This window comes from Nematolebias whitei, chromosome 2 (assembly GCF_014905685.2).
Source record: "Nematolebias whitei isolate Nwh7 chromosome 2, NemWhi1, whole genome shotgun sequence".
Classification (NCBI taxonomy): Eukaryota; Metazoa; Chordata; class Actinopteri; order Cyprinodontiformes; family Rivulidae; genus Nematolebias; species Nematolebias whitei.
This window is the reverse complement of record NC_056499.1, coordinates 48,700,054-48,712,576: the sequence shown is the minus strand read 5'-3', so window position 1 is coordinate 48,712,576 and position 12,523 is coordinate 48,700,054. Positions and strand designations below refer to the sequence as shown.

The 12,523-nt window shown below is 41.7% G+C and overlaps 1 long non-coding RNA gene across 1 annotated transcript in view; it reads left to right on the top strand.

Moving 5' to 3' along the window:
- LOC119424717 overlaps positions 1-11,914 on the top strand; it is a 13,651-nt gene extending 1,737 nt beyond the window's left edge. The window contains exon 3 of the long non-coding RNA XR_005187530.1: positions 11,848-11,914. This is a non-coding gene — a long non-coding RNA (uncharacterized LOC119424717). The remainder of the gene's footprint in view (positions 1-11,847) is intronic.
- Positions 11,915-12,523: the final 609 nt, after the last annotated feature.

Here is a 12,523-nt window from a genome sequence, read left to right as displayed (position 1 = left end):
CATCCATCCATCCATCCATCCATCCATCCATCCATCCATCCATCCATTATCTTCCAATTGTTCTGAAGTCGGGTTTCGAGGGCAGCAGCTTGAGCAGGGAGGCCCAGACATTTCTTTCATTGTCACCTCTTCCAGCTCTTCTGGGAGGATTCCAAGGCATTCCCAGGCCAACTGAGAGACATAGTCTCTCCAGCATGTTCTTGGTATTCCCCCGGGGTCTTCTCCCAGTCAGACATGCCCAAAGCACCTCCCTAGGGAGGCGCCAAGGGGCATCCTTACCAGATGCCTGAACCACCTCAACTGGCTCCTCTCGATGTGAAGGAGCAGCAGTTCAACTTCAAGTCTCTCCTGGATAACTGAACTTCGCACCCTATCTCTAAGGGAGAGTTCAGCTACCATGCGGAGGAAACTCATTTCAACCGCCTGTATCCGCAATCTCATTCTTTCAGTCACTACCCAGAGCTTGTGACCATAGGTGAAGGATGCTGCATCAATCCATCTGTCAAGCTCACACTCCATTCTTCCCTCACTCATGAACAAAACCCAAAGATACTTGAACTCCTCCACTTGAGGCTGAACCTCACCCTCGACCTAAAGAGAGCAATGAATCCATCCATCCATCCATTTTCTTCCGCTTATCCGGGGTCGAGTCGTGGGGGGTAGCAGCTTAAGTAGGGAGACCCAGACTTCCCTCTCCCCAGCCACTTGGGCAAGCTCCTCCGGGGAAATCCCGAGGCGTTTCCAGGCCATCCGAGAAACATAGTCCCTCCAGCATGTCCTGGGTCTTCCTCTGGGTCTCCCCCCGGTGGGACGTGCCCAGAACACCTCACCAGGGAGGCGTCCAGGAGGCATCCTAACCAGATGCCCGAGCCACCTCAACTGGCTCCTCTCGACGTGGAGAAGCAGTGGCTCTACTCTGAGTCCCCACAGGGAGAACAGGACAGTTACTGACCTCTGCTTTTGCCATGGAAATATCTAAATCAAACCTAGATTAGCCTCTGCAATCATATTTTTTTTTATAAAATAAAATATTATGCGTTTGCTCTGCAGGGCAAAAAATGATAACTATCAATGTACATCAGATATGGCTGTAGTTTTCTCATTCCAAAAATTGTTGATATCTCACTGATAACTGAAATTGCTTGGATTCATAGCTGCTGAAATGATCCAACAAGCTCCATTGTACCTGCTGGTAGGTAGGAGACAAAAAAAAATCTAACTTTACAAACTGGCAATGGATAGATCTTGATAAAGCAAAAAGTTTGACATGAAGATTGTCTGGATTGGTAAATAAATGAGAAAGCTATGACAGTTTTGGTCTTACTTACAAGTTTCCTTTGGTTTACCCTTAAAAACCTAAAAAAATCTGTGACTGACCTGCAGCAAACAACAAATCAACAAAGATTAGTCTATGGTAGTCACCCCCTCGTTGCACTGAAATGAAGCATGGACTGTATGTTTCATAAAAACTTTTTTTGAGTATTGATCACTTGAATCTGTAATTGTTCTCGTTCATTAAAATCTTTACTTAAAAACTGTCACTATGACCAACATTGTATTCATAACTATAAAAATATCAAAAATTTGATGCATGCAAAATATAAAATCATTTGAATAAGAGGAAAAAGAAAAATGATACAATGAAATTCCCATAATCCAGTAAAGTAATGCATATCACCCATTGTATCATATATTGTGATAAAAAAGGTGGAGGTATATCCATTCTGGTCAAACTGCGACAACATCATGTAATACCAGAAGAGCTCACAATGTGTGTTCACACCACAGTACCCATCCAGAGGACCTGACTCAACCTTGTTAGATTTATCTACCTGGATTATTGATTGTTGTGCTCCGTGAGTATGGGATTGGGGGCCCGTTGTTATGGGCTGTTTGGTCCCTATACAAGCCGTGCGAGAGATGGGTTCACATTGCCAGTAGTAGGTCGGACCCCTACAAGGTGGGAGTTGGACTCCACCAGAGCTACCCGTTGTCACTGATTCTGTTAATAAGGATGGACAGAAGTTCTCGGTGCAGCCAGGGGGTGGAGGAAGTCCAGTTTGGTGACCTCAGGATTCCATCTCTGCTATTTGAAGATGATTTGGTTCTGGTGGCATCATCTTGCCATGATCCTCTGCTCTCTCTGGAGTGGTTCACAGTCGAGTGTGAAGCGGCTAGGATGAAAATCAGCACCTCTAAATCTGAGGCCATGATCCTCAGTTGGAAAAGGGTGGATTGCTCTATTTAGATCAAGAGTGAGGTTCTGCCTCAAGTGGAGGAGTTCAAGCATCTCGGGGTTTTGTTCATGAGTGAGGGAAGAATGGAGCATGAGATTGACAGGTGGAGCCGTGCAGTGTCTGAGAGATTGCGGACTCTGTGCCAGTTTATTGTGGTGAAGAGGGAGCTGAGCTTTAAGGTGAAGCATTCTGTTTACTGGTCGGTCTACGTTCCTAACTTCACCTATGGATGTTCCTAACTTCACCTATGGCCACAAACTCTGGGTAGTGACCGAAACAATGAGATTTGCAGATGCAGGCGGTTGAGGTAGGGTAGACGACTTGGGATCAGAAAGTCGCGGTTAGATTTTCCACCATTCCCACATGTCGTGGCATCTCTGAGCAAGACATCTAATCCCTAATTGCTCTCCGGGCACTTACATAGCTGTCCACTGCTCCACCTGGGTATATCTCATGTGTGATGGATTAAATGCATAAAACTAATTTTGCCATTGTATGGGAACATACAATAATGACAATCTCAGACTTCCCTCCCTTGAAATGAGTTTCCTCCACAGGGTAGCTGGACTCTCTCTTAGAAATAAAGTGCGGAGTTCAGTTTTTCAGGAGAGACTCAGAGTAGAACCGTTGCTTCTCCACATCGAGAGGAGCCAGTTGAGGTGGTTCGGGCATCTGGTAAGGATGCTCCCTGGGCACCTCCCTAAGGAGGTGCTTTGGGCATGTCTGACTGGGAGGAGACCCTGGGGGAAGACTCTGGACATGCTGGAGAGACTATGGGGCCGTTTACACGGCGCACATTTTGAGTGAATCCGCTCCTTTCTCTCTGCAGTTCTGTTGATCATTTACACAACACCAGTGGCCCCCCTGTTGAATCCGGAGATTTCTGAATCCACCTTCCAGAGTGGAGGTTTTTTGCTGACACCCTGCTGATAATGTAAACATCTCCCGCTGAGGCTTTGTATTAAACCATATGCGCACACGCACGCACGGACAGACGCTATATTTCTATCAACATGTCGGCGGATACACTGCTTTCAGAACTACGACTGATGGAATATATTTTTAATCTCGTAGTTAATCTACGTCAGATTCTAGGTGCTGTGACAAACATCTGTGTTGGAAAAGACACAGTTGGATCCAGTTCAAATATCGCTGTTTATAGAACGAGGCATGCGCACACGTCGCACTGCACTATAACATACTAAATGTGCTAAATAACAAGTTTAATAATAATAAACAGTACTTATCTTTAGTTTGAGATATATAATGAAGCTCTCTTAGCTAAATGAAGCTATCTGGACATTATGTAATTCAAATTATGTGATTACAATGATGTTAAACATATTGCGTGTTATTAAAGTTGAAAATGAAGACATCAGGTTTAATTTTTATTTTATTTATTTATTCAACACCATAAACTGTATGTCACACAAACACTGATAATTAAACTGAACACATAAAAAACACGTTAACTGTAAACTGCGTTAATGAACTGGACTCTTGTTTTCATCCTGGATGTCCCACGTTGTTCATCTGGCTCGTTCAGGCTGTCACTGCTTGGATTAATTCAGCTTAAAACATTAAATGAATTGAATAAAAGAACTGAGGGGAATTTTAAATAAATAGTTCATCCAACATCTCTCTCTTCGACGTCCTCCTGCACTGCACCTGGGCCGAGCCTCGTTCAGAACCAGTCCGCCTGGTGGGAGACAGCTTCTTCTTGTTTCAGGAAAAAATAAAAACTCAGTTTGTTGTTTTGTAACCGAAGCAAACACAAGCAAACATTATTAAGAACATTTGATTTACCTGCTGTAAATCAGCTACTGATTATCACTGAGTAATGTCCGACATCGTTGACTCGGTTCTGGTCCATTCAGCGACTGATGTGGAGCTCTTAGATGAAGCGGTCCCGCTTGGCGTCAAATCTGTCAACTCTTATCCACAATCCAGCTTTAACTTGTTGTTAAGTTGTTGTTAGCTGAGCTTTTAGCTCACAGGAAAGGAGCGGGCCGAGGCAGCACGCATGCGCATTAAGTAAAGGTACAAAATTCACAGCGCCATCTAATGACCCGGCATGGTAACTACAGCGGATTCGGGAGGTCGGGGGGGATTCCTCCATATGCATGTAAACACACAACCGACCGTGTCAACATTGATCTTTTCCTCTAATTAACATACAGAGAAACCTACTTTTCCCCCCATCGTGTCCATGTAAATAGGGCCTATATCTCTCGGTAGGCCTGGGAATGCCTTGTGCCACCCCCCCCACCCCCACCCCCCACACACACACACACAGAAAAGCTGGAAGAGGAGACTGTGGAAAGAGAGATGTCTGGACCTCCCTGCTCAAGCTGCTGCCCCCGAGACCTGACTTTGGAACAAACAGAAGATGATGGATGGATTATTGACCGTGCATCAGGACAACACTAGAGTATGTGTTGTGAATAACTCTCAGCTATTACCACAACAAGTTTTAGCTCAATATCTGTCAAACTGACTGAGCTATAGTCATTTTTTTGTGTTTGCTGAGGTCAATTATGCCCCTTTTCCACTGTCACGGCGCGGGTCGGATATTTCCGGGTTGAAGCGCGTTTGAGGTCTTTCCACTGTTCCAGAAACCGGCTCGCCTCGCTAAATTCTGGCCCGGCTTCTCAAGGGTTCCGAGCGAGCCGCGCCGTGACGTCAGAAACACTGTCGGTCACTGATTGGTCGGGGGGAGTAGTCTGTGGAGTCTTTCCAAACAACCCGATCCACCATTTTTTTCTCTACCGCTTGCCATTAGCGATAACATGAGGAGCGTATCTTTTAGTATTTTGAAGCTATACAACAACAATAATATCAAAGCCGTGGTCAAATGCAGAAGTGCAGGTGTTGTTGTGCTTGGTGTCCGACGAAAAAAGTCAAAGCGAGCTAGATGGAGGATTGGAGGGTGGTTTGGACACGACTACTGCTCTACTTGAACCATTTATAGAAGATGGTGAGTGTTTTCTAACTTTAAACATATTTTAAATTACTCATCCCATCGGTTCTGAACATATTTTTAACTAACAAAAGAGGCTGACGCCATAATAGTACAACGTCGGTGCTACGATGCTAAGCTAATTTGCATAAATGCTAACTGTCCTCCGGTCCCGTTTCTCACTGTATTTTATCCAGAACGTCTTTCAGCGCGTGATGGTTCATCTCTAAACTCCACATTAAACCCTCCAAGCCTCCCGGCTCCTGCTCCATCAGTGGAGTCTACACCTGACAGGTCTCCATCACAGCCCACCTGCACCTCACAGAGCAGCACAACGCTGCAGCTTCTGTGCTCGGTAAGATGCAACATGTTCCACATCACTTTATTTGTGCCGATAAGGACTTGATTTATTTTATTTTTAAAGTAAAAAACTAAAATGTTGAATAAATACTGAATTGGGATGAAATTATGTACACAGGGTCCCAGTTACAGACAACAAAACGTAAAATAAAAACAGTAATAAGATCTAAGATATGAACTAAGAAAAATATCAACTAAAAAACATCTACTAATAAAACACTAAGCACTAATAGCAGTAAACAATCAAAACAATACGTCAAACAGCAACATGAACTTGAGTTTGTGCAGCCTCATGAATATATAACACTGTGAAGAATCACATCATGTTGCTGCTGATCAGTTTCATGTTGCTGCTGATCAGTTTCATGTTGCTGCTGATCAGTTTCATGTTGCTGCTGATCTGTTTCATGTTGCTGTGTTCATGCATGCTCGTCTGTTCACACATTCTCATGTCCGTGCTGCTGTTTGCGTATTGTGTTTAATGTTTTTATGCTATTAGAGCTTATATTTTTAGTTGATGTTTTTATTAGTTCATATCTTAGATCTTATTACTGTTTTTCTTTTATATTTTATTGTTGGATGTAACTGGGACCCTGTGAACATAATTTTGATCCACCACATGTGCTGCGAATGACAAAGAATATCTGTATCTGTATAATACTTTCTGATTCATATATCCATTATTATCATTTTCATTATTTTTAAATCAATTTATTTTTCATTTTCTTATTTGATCAGTTTATTATTATTAATATATCTATTATAGCTGTTAGCAGCACCTTTCTTTGTTTCATGCATTTATTCAAAAACAGTATGTAGCTTGAATTAACCACTTTTTCTTCTTTCTAGTGAAGAGAAAGAGAAAAGAGTCCAGTAAAGAAAAGTCTTATTTCATCACTGAATGAACATGAAGAACTGAACCGGACACAGCAGGAACAACACTTGTGTCTTCTTCTGGATGAAGCCCGTGAGACAAGGGACAGACACAATCATTAGTTGGACGCAGTAGTTTTTATTTTTGTACATTTTTCACTTCTTACTTTTCCTATTAAACAATTTTTTTCTTAAGTGGTGTCTTTGAACATTAAATTTCCTAAACAAATTTTACAATGTTAAGTTCATATAGTGTTTGTTTAAATTCATACTGGAATTGAGAAGAATTTCCAATTGCATTTGATCTTTAATGGATCCTAAGAAAAGATTACCAGAATCTGCTCAACTGTTATTACGTTATAATTTTTTGGTTCTAGGATGAAGTGACACAAAAACAGTCAACAATTCAGAAAGGACAGTTATCAATTATCAGTCATCAGTTATCTTTTAGCAGTTATCGTTTATCGTCCGTACAACTGTGGCCTGAGAGATTCAGCTGAAAGTCCTGGTGCACCTTTTATTTGAACCTGCAGAGATTTGAACAGCTGATCTGAAGCAAACAGGCAGGAGTTCACCTGAACTGAGCACTCCTGCTGTTTGATGGTCTCCTCCTTCGCCACCCGTCCATCCATCCATCCATCATCCATCCATCCATCCATCCATCCATCCTCTTCTGCTTCAGGGTTGTGGAGCAGCATCTTCACCAGGGAGGCACAGACATCAACAGCCACCTCTTCAGCTCTTCTAGGACCCCATGGTGTTTTCAGACCAACTGACTATTTATTAATTAATATCCTGATGCTGCTCAATAATCCAGGTAGAAAAATCTAAAAAGTTAAGTCTGGTCCTCTGGACATTCACAAAACAAACAATACAGTTTATAATAAATAAACTAAATGTTTTTTGTTAGTTTTGTTTTTTGAATGTCCAGAGGACCAGACTTAACTTTTTTAGATTAATAAGTAATAAATTTATGTTTTAATTTAATGAAAGACAAATCTTTAAAATTCAAGGACAAAATTTAACCTAATTGTTTTCAAGTCTGTATCTTATTGTAAAAGCAGTTTCAAAGATTACAGCACAGTGTGATGTTTTGCAATTTTAATATGAACCTTGTTCATATCTGCAAATAATAAAAGTGAAGATATTTTTAATACATCTTTATTGTAAAAATCTATACTAAAATGAAAAACACATGGAATTAAAGCAGGCAGGGAAGGCAGTAAGGTAGGATTATGAATCAGGTTTAAAAGTTACAGCTCATGAGGTACTCCATTAGAGCATGACATCGCTTCCACAACGTCGTGTGACAAAACCTTCAGGGTGTTCTTCTTCTAATACGTTTAGTGGTGGCTAGTAAGTAGCTTAAGGGAGCACTACCGCCACCAGGTGGTAAGGCGAGTTGGATTCTAGTCCCCGCCTACAGAGCTGGTCCAGAAATGTACATGGAAACACAACAGACCCGAACCGATCTGAACCAACCCAAACTGATCTGATCCGCTCTGTGACAGTGGAAAAGGGGCATTAGCTTCACTTGTATTAACTCCACAAGTTCAGATGTTCATCGAACAAGGTATAAAAACCAAGGTATAAAACAAAAATCTCACACTCTTGAGTGTGTGTTCTAGATGACTCTCGGCTACTACCACTCCAAATTCACGCAGTACGTCTACGATTGATGAGTTATGGCCACATTTTGTGCTACTAAGGTTGATAAGCTGTGGATGACGTTTTGAAATGGAACAAGTGCAGAAGTTCAGCAATTGTAGATCTACACACAGTACTTTCTGAGAATGTCATTAAAATCCATGAAATGGTTGAGGGATATTTTGCTAACAGACAGACAATTCCTCACACTCATTGGAGAAAATGTCTATACCAGAAAAACAGAAAAGCACAAAGACCCAGGCCAGGAGATGTTTGCTTTTGACAGTTAGTCCCTGTAGCCACAAATATAACCTGGAACAGTTTTACATGTGCAGGAGGCAGATATGATCTATGCACAGACACAGCTGATGTCTCTAAACATGGACTCAGATGAGAGACACATGTCCTGTGGACAGCGAAGTCCACATTTCAGCTAAAAACTGGATGTCTGGTTCTATGTACAAGCCTTAGATGAGAAAGTTCATCCATCTTGTTTTTGTTTCAATTAAAAGTGTAAAATTCAGTGACAGGATGAGGAAGCATCAGTGTCCATGGCTGCAGACAAGTGAAGGGACCACTGATGGGGATCTGGGACAGATAGATGCTACCATAATGATAATTTCTTCCTGAGACATTTATTTTCTCAGTGGCAAGTCAATTTACATTTTGCACAGTTTTTAGTGTTGTAGCTTCACAGACACAAAGCGTGTGAGCTGGACCAGCGTGTCTGCCTTCCAGATCTGCCTTTTATTAAAAATGTGTCCAGCATGATCTGAAAAATGCACCAACTGGGACTGTTGAGCAGATGAGATCTCAGAAGGGGCTCAAATTCTTCTTGCAAAACATTTAGTCCTCAATTAAAACCAGTGATTCTGGCTTGTGAAAGCGTAAAGAAATGTGTGTTTTTGTGTTCATGAAAACGTCCAAAGAGTGACAGCCTAACATTTTTGTTGCATCTAAAAGAATAATAAGGTTCTGTGAGTTTTGTGTGTTATTGTTTGAATTAGAGCACAGTCAGTACCTTGAAGGTGTCTTCAAACACCTTAACGTCTCCATGATTGGTCATGGTACAACCACAAACTTGAGTCTTTTATTGGAATCAACACAAATTAGAACATAGTTGTGTAGTGGAAATGTGTAAAATGAAATATGTTTTTTTTTTATGTATATAAACGTGAAACTTGTGGTGTACATTTGTATTCAGCCCCCTTGAGTCCAGATTTGGTAGATCCTCCGTTACATTTGGGGCGGCTGTGGCTGAGTGGTTAGAGCAGTCGTCCTCCAATGCGAGAGTTGGGGGTTCAAATCCACCAGCAGTCAAATGTCGAAGTGTCCCTGGGCAAGACACTGAACCCCTCATAGCCTCTGATGTGTGTCCCATCAGTGTATGAATGTGATCTAAAGCACTGATTAGTCTCATTAGAATGATTCGTTCAATTAGCTTTGTAGAGATCTAGTATAGAGCTGTATGAATGGGTAAACGAGGCACAGATTGTAGTGTAAAGCGCTTTGAGTATCTTGAAATAAGATAGAAAGGCGCTATATAAGTACAGTCCATTTACCATTTACCATTTATGTAGCTGCAAGTCTTGCTCTACCTCCAGCAGCTTTGGACATCTAGAGCCTGAAATCTTTGTCCATTCTTGGTAAAACAGCTGCAGCTCAGTCAGATTGGATAGAGAGTGTCTGTGAACAGCAACTTCTCAGAGGGATTCAGGTCTGGACTTTGGCTGGACCATTCTATCATAAACATGTTTTGATCTGAACCAGGTCGCTGTAGCTCTGCTCGTTTTGGGTCATTGTTCTGCTGGAAGGTGAACCTCCGCCCTGCTCTCAAGTCTTTCTTGTTCTCTAATGGGTTTTATTCTTGGATGGTTTAGCTCCATCCATCTTCTCATCAGCTCTGATTCTCTGTCCCTGCTGAAGAGAAACATCCCCACAGCATGATGCTGCCACCACCATGTTTCACATGGTGCGTTCAGGTGACGTGCAGTGTTGGTTTTCTGCCACACTTACCGGTATTCTGATCTGAGCAGAGCTCCTTCTTCCACATGTTCATGTGCCTCTACGTGACTTCTGACAAACTGCAAATGAGACTTTCTCTAGCTTTCTGTCAACAACAGCTTCCTTCTTCCTACTCTTTCATAAAAAAAAGATTTGTGGACTGCATGTCTGAAAGATGTCCTGTGGACAGATTCTCTCCTCTGAGCTGAGGATCTCTGCAGCTCCTCCAGAGTTAGAGCTTCTTCTCAGATTAACGTTCTCCTTGTCTGGTCCATCAGTTTGGGTGGACAATCATGTTTGGTTTGCAGTTGTACTCCGTCCATTTACTGATGATTGACTGAACAGTTATTCTTGAGATGTTTTATAACCTAACACTGCTGTAAACTTCTCAACAATTGTCTGGTGTATTCCTTGGTCTTCATGATGCTGTTTGATGACATGTTCTGTAACAAACTCCTGAGGCCTTCACAGAACAGCTGCTGTGAATACTGAGATTAAATTACACACTGACAGACTCTGGTTCTAATGTATCGTGTTAAGGAAGCTTGTACATGTCACACTTCTCAGATTTTTCTTTGTAAAACACTTAGAAACCCATCCATCCATGTTCTTAACCCGCTTCTTTCTTTTTGGGTGGTGGGGGTCACTGGCGCCCATGTCCAGCCATCACTGTGTGAGAGGCGGGGGACACCCTGGACAGGTCTCCAGTCCATCACAGGGACACATAGAGACAAACGAGACAAACAACCATTCACTCTCTCACTCACACCTAGAGATAATTTAGAGTTACCAATCAGCCCAGGGATCTGCAACCTTTATGATCAAAAGAGCCATTTCTGCACCTTTGTTCACTAAATTAAATGTGTTTGGAGCCACAATACCTTCTACGACTGGGATTCTCAACTGGTGGCCCACGGACTACTTTAAGTTTGTTGGAGGGCATTTTTCTGGACTGTAGGGGTGAGTTTATAAAACTAAAACTATCTAATGATTTTTAACATCTATTGATATTTTTACACTCTAAGACAAAATAAAAGACAAGATTCTAGTAAAGATGGAAAAAATAATATAGTTTTTGCCCAGTTTCTAAAAACTAAAACAATAAACTATGCATTCTAATGTGATTTTTTTTTATTGTAGAAAAATTACGTATCCTACTTTGAAGAAATAAAGCATAAAGTGAAAGTGAGTATGTTTTACTCCTTGTAATGTTTCTAGTCTTCATATATTTACAAAATAAATTACAGGAAAACTGCTAAAACTAGACCTTTTAGTTGTTATAACAACCAATAAAATTCAGTTTTATGTCAGTTTTGGTCAAAGCTTGAAAGAGCCGCTGCAGAGGGACCAAAGAGCCACATGTGGCTCCAGAGCTGCAGGTTGCAGACCCCTGACTCAGTCTGACATGCATGTTTTTGGTCTGTGGGAGGAAACCGGAGTACACGGAGAAAACCCACGCATGCACGGAGAGAACATACAAACTCCACCCAGAAAGGTCCCGGGCCAGGATTTGAACCGAGACGACCTGCCCCCTGAGAGGCAGCAGCTCTGAGCTGTGCCATCATGCCACCCATTTAGAAACCCGTGTATTATTTTGTTTCCATTTCACAATTGTGCATTATTTTGTGTTGGTTTGTTACATAAAATCCCAATAAAATGTTTTAAAGTTTGTGTCTGTAATGTGACGTAGAGAAGTTCAAGTGGTTGAATACTTATTGAAGACCCTCATTGTGGTGAGCCCATTGTGCAGCATATTTGTGTTTGCAGGAATGTCCCCCCGGCTCTGAGGACTTCAGACAGGTGCAGTGTGCTGCCTTCAATGACAGGCCATTGGTGACGGGAAACACCTTCAGATGGACGACATTTCATGGAGGTAAGAAACACCATTCTCTACTGAAGAGATTGTTGCTTTTGTTTTACCATCACTGGATGATGATGTGCATGTGTAGCATATATGATGCAGATGCTAATGATAACTAAAGTGGTGACCACTCAGCAGTGGTAGTAGGCTGGTTGACTCTAAGGTTTGTCTTAGGAAGGATTATGGTTGCATTTAAGAACACACAGGAAACAGGAACACGGTTCATAATGTCATTTGTATTAAAGTTGATAAGTTATTTACAATATGCACAAAAAACTGTCACCATTGTATGAACCTGTTCATTACTTAAATAAACACAACATCTTACAATAGATAGAAGAACATAGCTCTCAAATTATCCAGACTAAATCCAAATGCTGGTATTAATCCCACAGTTCATGAGATACCAAGACCAGGGCAGTAGTCCAGATAAGTTCAAGGGGTTAAAGAGTTTGATAAGTCAGTAAAGACTAAATAAGTCTTTAGGGGCCTGTATTGGATGTAAAGTTTCTTGTGTGGGGGGGTGTGGAGGGAGCAGGCTGCAGCATCTCCTACCACACAAAACATATCCAATGGGTTCTT